Source organism: Pelodiscus sinensis, chromosome 13, assembly GCF_049634645.1.
Source record: "Pelodiscus sinensis isolate JC-2024 chromosome 13, ASM4963464v1, whole genome shotgun sequence".
Classification (NCBI taxonomy): domain Eukaryota; kingdom Metazoa; phylum Chordata; order Testudines; family Trionychidae; genus Pelodiscus; species Pelodiscus sinensis.
Genome location: NC_134723.1, coordinates 18,720,233 through 18,732,154, shown reverse-complemented (window position 1 = coordinate 18,732,154; position 11,922 = coordinate 18,720,233). Strand labels below are relative to the sequence as shown.

Here is an 11,922-nt window from a genome sequence, read left to right as displayed (position 1 = left end):
ATCTGTCCATTTATTATTGGTTTCAATTTGCGTGTAGATTCACCCCCTCTGGCCCTGTTCTTCCACAGCAGGATATGAATAATGTCCTTTCAAATCAATGGGTTTTACTCACATCCTGAGGCAGGAGAATGACTTCCATTTAAGTCTCATATTCCTTCTGACTCAACATTGTGTAGATGAAACTTTGAGCAGAATATGTACATTTTGTTAAACTCGTGCATTGATTGTGGGCTTATTGGCTTCTCTGAAAGCAGAACTACAGGACAGCCACAATTTGGGGCTGCATTAGGTCAGATAGGCCTGACACACAATACTTGATTCTACTATCATGTACACCATATTTACTTTAACTCCACGGCTACGTCTACACTGGCCCCTTTTCCGGAAGGGGCATGTAAATTTCATGAGTCGTCGTAGGGAAATCCGCGGGGGATTTAAATATCCCCCGTGGCATTTAAATAAAAATGTCCGCCGCTTTTTTCCGGCTTTTAAAAAAGCCGGAAAAGAGCGTCTAGACTGGCCCCGATCCTCCGGAAAAAGCGCCCTTTTCCGGAGGCTCTTATTCCTACTTCGAAGTAGGAATAAGAGCCTCCGGAAAAGGGCGCTTTTTCCGGAGGATCGGGGCCAGTCTAGACGCTCTTTTCCGGCTTTTTTAAAAGCCGGAAAAAAGCGGCGGACATTTTTATTTAAATGCCGCGGGGGATATTTAAATCCCCCGCGGATTTCCCTACGACGACTCATGAAATTTACATGCCCCTTCCGGAAAAGGGGCCAGTGTAGACGTAGCCCACCAGTTTACCTGGGAGAAGAATGAGGCCCAGAGTTTTATACTCTGCATTTGTCTGGGTGTTCTGAGCTGGGGTGAGCAGGTTACTAATATTGAGCATCAATTTTCGGCTGTTACATACTGGCATTGCTTTCCTTCTCTTTGTTGAAAGGAATATACTGGAGATGCGAGGTGTGTTGGGTGTAGTGCTTGCCCCTATGGCTCCTTCTACAAAATAGGACAGATAAAAATCTCAGGAGTGATTCTGCATCAATGCTGGGAGCCAATACAACACTTGTAGTCAGTACAACAGGAAGGTCAGGCTGGTCTGGTGGGGATGAAATTTATACAGAGGCTGTGTGTAATCAGCTCCAGATCACATGTACTCCTGCTGATGAAGAGTAGTTTTATCTCCAGAGGAGAACAGACCACTTTTAAAGGATGCTACATCGCTGGTGTACCTGCTGGAGGAGACAAACGTCATAGATGTATATGGGAGAAGGCTCTGGCCAAGACTAGATGGAAGCTCGAGGCCAATAAAGTGGAGCTCGAGGTGCAATATTCTTTTGAAAAATGATCACAAAGGGATAAAGTGAGATTTTCCAACCTATGCTGTTGCTGAGTATCATACACTGTAACTCATAAGAACATAAGACTCCTGGCATGAGTGCTGCTAAACATGAATAAGGGTGGATAGTTTAGGCCTTCGGTCATTTAAGAAGCTTAGGCCACGTCTATACTATGGGCAATACAGAGATAAACCCACAGTGCTATATCAATACTGCAGTAATACCCAGTCCAGATGCATCCTACAGCTCCATTAGCTAGGTTGGCAGAAGCATTCTTCCATCAGCTTAGGTGCATCTATACTGGAGGTTTGGTCTGCATAGCTACAGCACTCAGAGGTGTGGATTATATACACCTCAATGCATTGTTGCTATGCCAATCTAAGTTTTACAAGTAGACCAGAGCTTAGTTGTTCAATAACTTAGTTGAAATAGGAAAGAAACAAGGTCAGAAGTCTCTGGAAAATAATAGATTCTACAGGCCTATTTGAGCTTGTGTAAAATAAAAAAGCTTAGGGGTGTGAATTAATTTAGGAAGAGTCAGGACCCAAGAAAGGAATTTAGGTGGAATCACTATAGAAAAATAATAGTTAATACATGCACTCGACCATCCAAGGCAGTAATAGAAACAATTGAGCAAATATGTTTTTGGTTTTCTGTTTAAATGATTCATACAGTACTGCATTTGGAAGGCAATATCTTGAGAGGTACAATGGCTACCTCAGCTGGGAAAACAGACTAACAGAGCCAAGATTTGCTATTTATTTGCTCTGTTTACATCTTGATAACTTTCTGTGGTTCCTGTCTGAGTTAACTGCCATTCTTTCCATATACAATGTACATTGACATTTGAAACCTCACTGTATCAGCTGGACTTTTGTTAGACATTTTGAATTTATTTTAAAAAATCCCCTCATATCTTTCTGATTTAGAAATTTTTCCAGGATATTTCTAAGTGCCAGATCCTAAGTGGGCATATGCAGGTACAGCCCTACTGAAGTCACCTGAGCTTTAATAGTTTACACTAGCTGAGAACTGGACTCCAAATTCTATCCTGTGTGACACTACATGCAATTTCTTTTATGTCAATGGATTTTCAGCACATAACTGGAAGCAAACTTTGTCTTTTATTATTTGTCTGTGTATTATTACTTGACAGTGTATCCAGCACTGAAGGGATATGTCTACACAGCAGGGCTAAAGTCGAATTAAGCTATGCAACTTCAGCTACTGCAATTGCGTAGCTGAAGTCAAAATAGCTTAATTTGGCTTTTGGCACTGCCTACACAGCAGGAAGTCAAAGGAAGAACACTCTTCCTTCAACTTCCCTTACTCCTTGTGAAATGAATCAGAGTAAGAAGTCCTCCAGCTTTACATTATTTTAAAATAAAAGGCTTGTAGTTATTCCCAAATAATGCTGCTGTGTAGATGTACCCAAGATTACACATGAGTAGGGGCCTGATTTTACTGTCTAGCACTTAGTGTGGAGAAAATATGAAACACCACCATTCTGACCAGCTAGAGTTTTACACTTTCTTTGCTCAGTGCCAGCAACTATAGCTGTGTCTACACAACAAAATTGTCAGCCTATGTTAGGTCAACATGCAAACACTGCAGTAACAAATTAATTTTTTCATGTCCACACTGCCCTCCTTCTGTTGTTGGTGCACATTTTCACTGGAGCCATTGCATCAACTTATGTGGAGCAGTGTGTGGGGCAGGCAGCCTGAGCACTCAGTCCTGTGAGTCTTGCTGCTGACAGTCTGAGCTAGGAGAGTTGCTGTCAGCTGTGAGCCCCATTGCCGGATTCTGACAGCCTGGGCTTCCTTACATCAACCTAAGTCTGTAGTGTGGTCTTAGCCTTTTCATAGGTACAAGGCAGTGGAGAATCAGGTATTACAAACATGTTTTTCAATGTATGTCCCTAAAAGATAAATCCTAGCATTAACAAATTATAATGCAAACAGCACAGGCTTAATATAATATTCTCATGTGATGACCAATGTATAATTTCCCTTTCTCGCTCCCATGGTATATACCAGGGATGGCCAACCAAAAGTGCGGCATGCAAAGTGTGCCCCCCCCCATGGCTCCCACCCCTTCCCTGCCCCTGGCTCCCTTGTGCTCACCGAGGTGACGATTCAAAATGGCACCCAAGATGGTGGCTGTTGACGGGAGACTGATATGGCCAAAAAGCCTACGCTTGTTTCTTAAAGGGGCAGCATCCTTTTTTTTTTTTTTTTGGACAATTCTGGCGTGGCTCTTTGCATTTTTTCTGCCACTATTTTGGCTCTCTTTGCTAAATGGGTTGGCCACCCCTGGTATATGCAGGTCAACAGTCTATAGATGCAACTGTAGGTCCCTAAGCCATAAGCGACAATATGCATATCATCCATTTCACCTATGAATCCATATCCATATGCTGGGCACCTTATTATGAAGTACTTGAGGATTTGGATGTTCTCACCATAGTTTCATGAAGGGGAATCTTTTTCCAGATGTGCATCAAGGAACTGCATCTTCCATAGATTTTTTGCACGCTGCTCATCATGGTTTAAAGTCTGCATGGCAAATACAAAAGTGGGAGATTATTAGTTTAGTGATAATGTGCTTATTTAGAACTGTTGATGCCTTCCAGACATTTTACCATTCCCTGGCCAGATCCAGAGACATGAGGCCAGCCAGGTGCATTTTTGCAATTTCAGGCATTGGTAGGGTACATCATCTAAACCTGCTGGATGGGAAGTTCTGGGTAGTCTTTGGCATGTTTAAGTTCTTGTGCTGTGGCTATATCTCAATAAGTAGCTGAAGGTTGAGGTTTACTAATACAGAAAGCCATGACAGAGGTGTTGATTTTAAAATTAACATCAGAACAGCTATACCCAGGTCAGATCAAAGGTCTGACTAGCCTAGTGATCAATGTTAGGTGCTTCAAGGGAAGGAACAGAACTGGTAATCATCAAGTGATCCATCCTCGTCACCCCTTCCCAGCTTCAGACAACTAGAGGCTAGGGTCACGTCCTTCTGCTCTGCTGGGCATGTTCCGGTTGGTACCAGGGTATAAAAGGCCTTAGAGGAGCTCAGTCTAGGCTGACTGCTGGAGGAGAAGGAGATGCACTGCGAGTTCCAGCAAGTGGACCACTACCACGCCAAGACTCGGGGGCCAGCTGACCAAAACCAAATATGCCCTTACTCATAGGGGACGTCACAGTGAATGTAGAAACTACTGAACTGTGGATTCCACAGACACCATAGGATTGAGGAGGAAGAGACCCAGGAGACCACAGAGGAAATGGCATCAGAACCGGCTAAAGGGTTCGGAGTGTTGTGGGTTGTCATGGTCATGAGGAATGGCCAGCAGCCTGGGGACTAAGGGGTTAACTGTACCTTGCCAGGTAGCAGTCAGACAATAGAAATGCAGGTAGGGATTTCAAACTGAGACAAAGTAATTTTGGGGTTTTCCCTCCTTTGTCTCTGAGCCAGTTTGCTCTAGATGCTCAGGGAGACAGAAAGCATGTCTCTCTCCAAGAAAAAGACTCTTCAGAATGTCTAAGTAGGGTAGAATTTAGATAAATCCATTAGGTTTTATTGTTTTCTGTTGTGGGACTTTGGATCTGATGTCTGTGCTGTTAGAAATGGATTTTCCTCTCTTTTGTAACTAAGTTTTGGCCCATAGGAGTCCCCATGAGTATATTAATTGGTGACTTTTTCCATCTAGTCATTATGCTTGCAACAGGAGTATCGCTTTGACAATAAAAGTTCTTTCTTTTTTATTAACCTGGTATTGGTTCAGTTCTGTGTCCTGGAAAATCTGTCTGTGGGGTCTGCATGCCTCTGACTAGGGGATAGCAGCCACAGACTGCAATTTGTATTTTCTCTTTTCTTTTTCAGCTCTTTGGGGGAAAGAGTTTGGGGTACCCTGGGGTTGGTTTCAAGTGTCCATCCCTGTTTGTGGGTTCAAAAGCACTTGATGGTGGCAGCAGATTTTTATCCCAAAAATCTAGGTTTTTAGGAGTTTGGAGGGAAGTTTTATACCAAAGCCTGAGAGATAAGGTTTTGGGGTACTTTTATGGGCCCCCACTTCTGCATTCATCGTGTCAGAGTGGGGAATCAGCCATGACATGGGTGGATCCCTGCAAAGCTGATGGCAAGGGAGTCTGCCCCTGACAGGGCCCTGGATTGAAACCTGGTGGAGAGCGAGGGCTTGGCTTCCCCTGCCCTGTCCACCACCCACAGGGGACTGTGGCTCAGCCTACCATACACTGACTCTGGTCATTAGACCATGCTACCCCAATTGCAGGGGATTATTTTACTGACTCGGGCCATTAGAATGTATTAACCATCCATGGAGGATTGCCCTATTGACTCTGGCCACTGGGCTGTACTATCCCAAATGAGGGGGATTGTTACGGGTATACTAATCCGCATCCTGAGATGCAGGACACCGATACATTTCCCTCTCCCCCCGACATGTGACAGGGTGTATCAGTCCTGTGACAATTCCCAACATTAGCTTTTTTGACCGACATGGCATATTGAATAGAAAAGTTTCCATGATAATTTAGCTACAAGTTGGGTATGGCAGTTGCCTGTCCTCACAGGTGCACAGTACTCTGCAACGGAGTGCCCCTGGGCCAAGGCTGATATTTGTTGCAGCGTGGTAGTTGATCCTCAGCTTGTTCCATGATCTGTGAATAATGCTGATGCAAATCTTTGTTTTAGAGGCTACTTTCCGGAGGTGGTCACGAAAGGTCAGTGGGTGGACAAGAATGACAAAAATGGCAGCTGAGACTAAGCCAAGACAAATCAGTGGTCTGTACTTTCCACCATGACAATAGAGTTGCACAAAACATTCTGTTCAGTTTTGTGGTGAAGCTGTATTATATGACCCAAAGCCAACAATATACAGCATGTTTACATTGAAACCAGTTCCTTGGCAAAAAAGGGTTTAGACAGCTTCTTATTTGCCTACATCTTGAGGCTGCAATGAACTGTGCATGGGCAGTCAAGAGCGCCTGCAGGGCTGGCCTTACCATGAGGTGAACTGAGGCGGCTGCCTCAGGTGCCAGACTGGGAGGGGGAGAGGGGAGAAGGAGAGGGGTGCCAGTAAGACCCAGAATAGAAAATTGTGTCTGCTGTTGGTGCCTATGTATTCTCTACGCAGTACCATGAGAGGAGTAGAACAGGAAGAAGGCAGAATTGAGACCTTTCAAAGTTTTGGCCCAAGTGAGGGGTGATGGGGGCATCATTTGAGCTCCCCGCCTCAGGTGCCAAAATGTTGTGGGCCGGCCCTGAGCTGCTGTGTGAAGCTACATTGAAGAAAAAGGGGCTTCTGGTCTCTCACAGCTCCTGGAAGGATCAGATTATTAATGCAGCTCGTCATATGCTGACAAACAGAAATTTCAAAATGAAGACTTGTGCTGAGTAGAGCTGCGTAAAGCTATTTTCACCACCAATGAAAAACGTTCAGTGAAAATGCAAGCAATAGTTTAAGCAGTTTTAGAAAAGATACAAGGTAATGCTTTTGGCAGCTGGGTTTCTATTCAGAACAGAAAGTTGCATTCATTGCAAAAAATGGTGTATTTGGCACAAATTCATTAAACAAACAAAAATCAGTTTGCTCAGAATACAGCTTCCTTCATTTCAGTGTAAGATGGTGTGTTTCTTAAAAGTGGGAAAATTTCACCTTCAGTAAAATTTGTAAATACTTAAAATATTATTTGTACATTAAGACACTGGCAAAGCTGAAAGCAATAGCTTTTACAGAGCTATTTTTCAGTTCCAAAACTTGCAAATGTGTGTGCCAAGAGATGGATTTATGACTTTGGAACTCCAAGCAGCAGCTGCCCATCTGCTATGTCTAGTTTCAACATCTAATACTATTTTTAAAGAAACATATTAAGAAAAACACCAACACAAATCTTTTCTAAACATGCTCAGAGCATCTTAGATTACTAACATGGAAGATCTGATTTACTTGTCATTATTTTGGTTGTTCATTCTTTTTTTACTTTTCATTCAGCTTGGATAATGAAGAAAGACAAACATATTGGCAGTTTCAAATCATTTATTGCCAATGACTGCAAGATAAGAGCATCTAGTGTTTTCTCTTCTGCTGTCTGGAGGCTCCTTGCAGAATTCAGGACACTGCCTCCAATGTTAGTGGGCATGTCAGAACTGTACCCCATTCGGGCACTCAGAAGGCAGAAGGTGAGGGCCTGCAAGAGAGCTTAAGAACCTTTGGGGAGGGGAGGCATAGATGCACACAGGGCAGTTCGAACCAAACCACAAAATACAGAAAAATACCCTGACTGCAACTAGATTCACTGTTCCTTTACTTCCAATCTTTTCTTTATTTAGTCCACTTCCATGCCCCAAATTCCTTGGAGGCATGGTAGTCCTGTCTGAGTTTAAATCATTCTGTGTTTTTCAACTCCTGGTTTTTCTCTCCCACACAAAGAAAGCAGGCAAAGAATCTATATCCAATTCAAATTTCAACCCTCTATCTCAATTGGTTCTCCTGACCCCCTGGCCAACACCTTTGCTAGCTACCTGAGTTTAACCCCTTAGTCACCAGATTCTGGTCAGCACTCCTTCTGTCCATTACAGGGCATGTTAATGGAGAGCAGGATTTGGAATGAAATTTTACTCTGAAGTGTTTGCAACTCATATTGGAATGTGCTAGCTCATGAAAACCAGAAAATTAAATCCACAAGGTTCAGAACAGAAGTTGAAGGGCTGGGCCATACAGTCTTCTTGAATAAGGGACAGGAGGTTCTTGATATATAAATATCAAGAGACTATATAAATTATTTTAAGAACCATATTGTTAATGAAACAGCCTAATATCCGGGAGACAGCTACAAGACTTCTACAGGAAAAAAGGCATTTGTGAATGAAATATTTAAACTTGTTTACATTTTATAACACAGTTAAATGCACCCACTCATTTTAATAGACTAGTGGCTTGCAGAATTTAATTTAAAATATGACCTAATGGGAAAACAAAACAAAGAAAAAAAGGTGTTTTATCAGCATCTGAATGCCAACTTTAATCTCAAAGAACATAGCTGTGAATTAAAAATGAGTGTTTGCTGTTCTGATGGGCCCTTAATGATAGCACCTCCAGCAGCTGTTGCTATGTTAAAGAGTTCCCAAGTAACACAATGTTTAGGCTTTGGGACTTCATTTCTGCATGATTCATATATAAGACACATCATCATACTATGTCCGCTCAAAGAATATTCACACAGGAATGGCTTGGCTAGATTTAGGTACAGGCTGCAGATTAGAATGAGAACAATACTAGTGGAAAGGGTAACAGAGCAGAAAAGTGCATCCAAAACTCTCTCCTGCTTCAGACTATAGTGGAAATTGGACTAATGCTAAATTAAGATTTAGTTAGATGGTGCATGAATGTAATTCTTGCTAATGCTAATGAACCTGATGCCACACCCTCTCTGAATGCACAACTGCTGAAATGAGGGCTGGATTTACATCTTATGCACACCTAGGCACAGCACCTTCAGCGCCCTTCCTGCTCACAGTTGACCTTTATGTTTTCCTTAAAAAATGAAACATTGGACTCACTTTTATCTTTTAGGTGCACCCAGCACACCAGCGTCCTCGTCACATGTCTTTTGTGTCTAATTGGAAATCTGGCCTTGACAGGGAGAACAAGGCTGGGCTACAAGACCATGAAAATTACATGTACACAGTGGGGTCAGTCCTGCATAGTGCTGATCCCTTCACTTTCACCTATTTTCATTGTAGGATATGCTGAGCACATTGACTCTGCACTGCTGGCAATCTGCTATTCACTTCTGTGAGTGCAGTATCAGGCCAATTAATCATCATACAATTGCTTGGGATATCTTGCTTGGTAGGCCAAATAAAAAGTTATTTACTTCTCAAGCCCTGCAGATATAATAAAAGGCTTTTACTATAGAGACATTAAATAAACATCCTGAAATAAGGGTGGTGAAATCCTGTGAGTCCCTTCTGGACTGAGGCATTTGGCTTAGTATCAGTAAGACTAGATGTATGAGAGGCTCACATTACACAGTGTGTCACAATATCACATATGTCAAAAAGGAAAGGTTTTCAGGAACTGAAGCAAGCCAACCAAGGGCTTGTAAACATGGACATATCAGACTGAAGTGCTAGAAGCTAGACTAGGCTTTAGATAATGCTATAATCTGATGTGTATGCTTGGGTTACACTTGCACACATAAGCACAAATACTAAAACTAATATTTTCAACAGCAGCTAGCAATTTTGGGTGCCTTGATTTTTGGATATGTAACCTGAGGCCAATTAAAGTGATGGGTGTTGAGTCCTTTCTGAAAATGAGCAAGTGTAAGGTGTTCCATGTTGGGTGCTCTACCTGAAAGACACATTAAAGTTAACTGATTTCCAGAAAAATCAGGGCATGTGGCTTTTGGCAATCACACAACCTTAACAGGTCTCAAGCTGAGCATCAAAAAACAGAGACATCTCAAAATCACCAGTCACTTTTTAAAATCTTGGCCTAAATAATTGCTCTGTCTTCTGACTTGTCTGAGGGACAAGTCTAAATCAAAGAGATGTTAAAAAATGTTCTATTTAAAATCTAGGACTGATAAATATGATGGGCTCAAATTGTTCTGTTTCCCCCATGCAAACCCACTAAGGTTGCCTGATTGTAACTGAAAGCAGAAATTGTCCTAATAATTTGATGCATTTCTAGGAGGAAACTCAAATGTTCAGCAGATGTTGAAGAGGAAGGCCAAGAAAACAGAGCGTGGTTTTATTTGAAACAGAGATTTGTGCTTCTCCTAGAAACAGAATGATTGTTTTATTTTTGTAACCAGAAATCTAGCTGTGGTCAGCCTGCTGGCCCAGAGGCCCCTGCACAAGCTCTGGCCTGTGACAGGTGTCTGTTTCAGATCATCTCTGAGAACAAGCACAAACATGACTGAGAAATCATGATAACTTAAACAGAGCCAATTCTCCACCTAAATAGAAGCAGATCCAGAAAACACTTACTCACATGAGTAATGCCATTCATATGTAAGGCCAGGTCCACACTACAGCCGAAGGTTGGCTTAACATAAGCAATTCCAGCTATGTAAAAAACATAGCTGGAGTTGATGAACCTTAAGTCGAGCTTTGGTGCCACCCTCACAGCAGGAGGTTGACCGGAGAAACACTCCCATCAACTTCCCTTACTCCTCATGAGGAGTAGGAGTTCCGGCATCGACAGGGACACTCTGAGTATTCAATTTAGCAGGTCTTTACTAGACTTGCTAAATCAAACACTGGAAGACTGATTACTGCAGCGTGGCCTCTGAGGATAAGACAAGAAGCAATGGGCTTAAATTACAGCAAGGGAGGTATAGGTTGGACATCAGGACAAACTTCCTGCCTGTCAGGGTGGTTAAACACTGAAATAAGTTGCCTACGGGGGTTGTGGAATTTCCATCACTGGGATATTTAAGATCAAGGTAGACAAACACCTGTCAGGGATAATCTAGGCAGTGCTTGGTCCTCCCATGAGGGCAGGGGACTGAACTCAATGACCTCTCGAGGTCCCTTCCAGTTCTAGTGCTCTATGATTTTATTCTATGATTCTGGGAAGTGAAGATGTGGCCCAAGACTTTAGGGGTCGGGGTCAGAGTGTCCCTGCTTTGTTAAAGTAAGAAATGTACCAATATTTCCATATTAGTAATTGACACATTACTTGCCATTTCAGTCACTTAGGGAGCAAGTGTAAACGTACCCTATCTTGAGATAGGGATGCAAATGTAGTGGACTGAAATTGCTAATGAAGTGGGGATTTAAATATCCCATGCTTCATTAGCATAATCTCGCCCGTGTGCTATTCCGATCGCCAGCTGATTCAAAACAAGAAGTGTGCTCTGGGCCGCGTTAGTTCGAATCAAACCCCTTGGTTCGAACTAACATTACTTCTCATTTTTTTGATATTTAAATCCTCATTTCAGTAGCAATTTCGGTCAGCTACATTTGCATCCCTATCTCGAGATAGGGAGCAAGCGTAGGCGTACCTTTAGCCCAAAAGAACTGCTTCACTGGTCACTATGTTTGCTTGAATATTTTTATCCATGCAATTTTTGTTCAGGTTGTAGACTTGCATTCTACTTTGTATAATGATGCAGAAAGAAACAAACCAACTCTGCAATTGTAAGCTGAGCAAGCAGGTAAGCATGCACGTATGTAACTTTCGTGAGGTGAACTGCTCACCCTTAATGCTGCATTAACAAGATGTTTTTGCTGGTCACCACTTTAGTGAAATGGCAACTCCTATTAACATCAATGGGAACAGAATCAATTCCTAAGATTACACACTGGAGGTTTTAATTTCTCTGAAATAAATTGTATTTCAGGAAGATAGCTCCCCAGAACAAGACCTATGTAGAGCAGAGTGGGGATAAAAGGGCCCCTCACTGCTCACCCCCACCTAGCTACAGGCTATATAGGACACTTGTGCACCCTCTATCACAGTTTTTGGGGTATTTTAATAGTTACTAGACTAGACAGTACCCAATGAAACTAGGATGCAAACATTTCTCTGGAATTAGCAGGGAGAGT

The 11,922-nt window shown here is 42.5% G+C and overlaps 1 protein-coding gene across 1 annotated transcript in view; it reads right to left on the bottom strand.

Moving 5' to 3' along the window:
* Positions 1–629: 629 nt before the first annotated feature.
* CYSLTR1 (cysteinyl leukotriene receptor 1) overlaps positions 630–11,922 on the bottom strand; it is a 65,764-nt gene continuing 54,471 nt past the window's right edge. The window contains exons 2-3 of the transcript XR_012906871.1: positions 3,800–3,893; positions 630–3,256 (exon numbers count right to left, since the gene is read on the bottom strand). The gene's annotated coding sequence lies outside the window, so the exon portion shown is untranslated. The remainder of the gene's footprint in view (positions 3,257–3,799; positions 3,894–11,922) is intronic.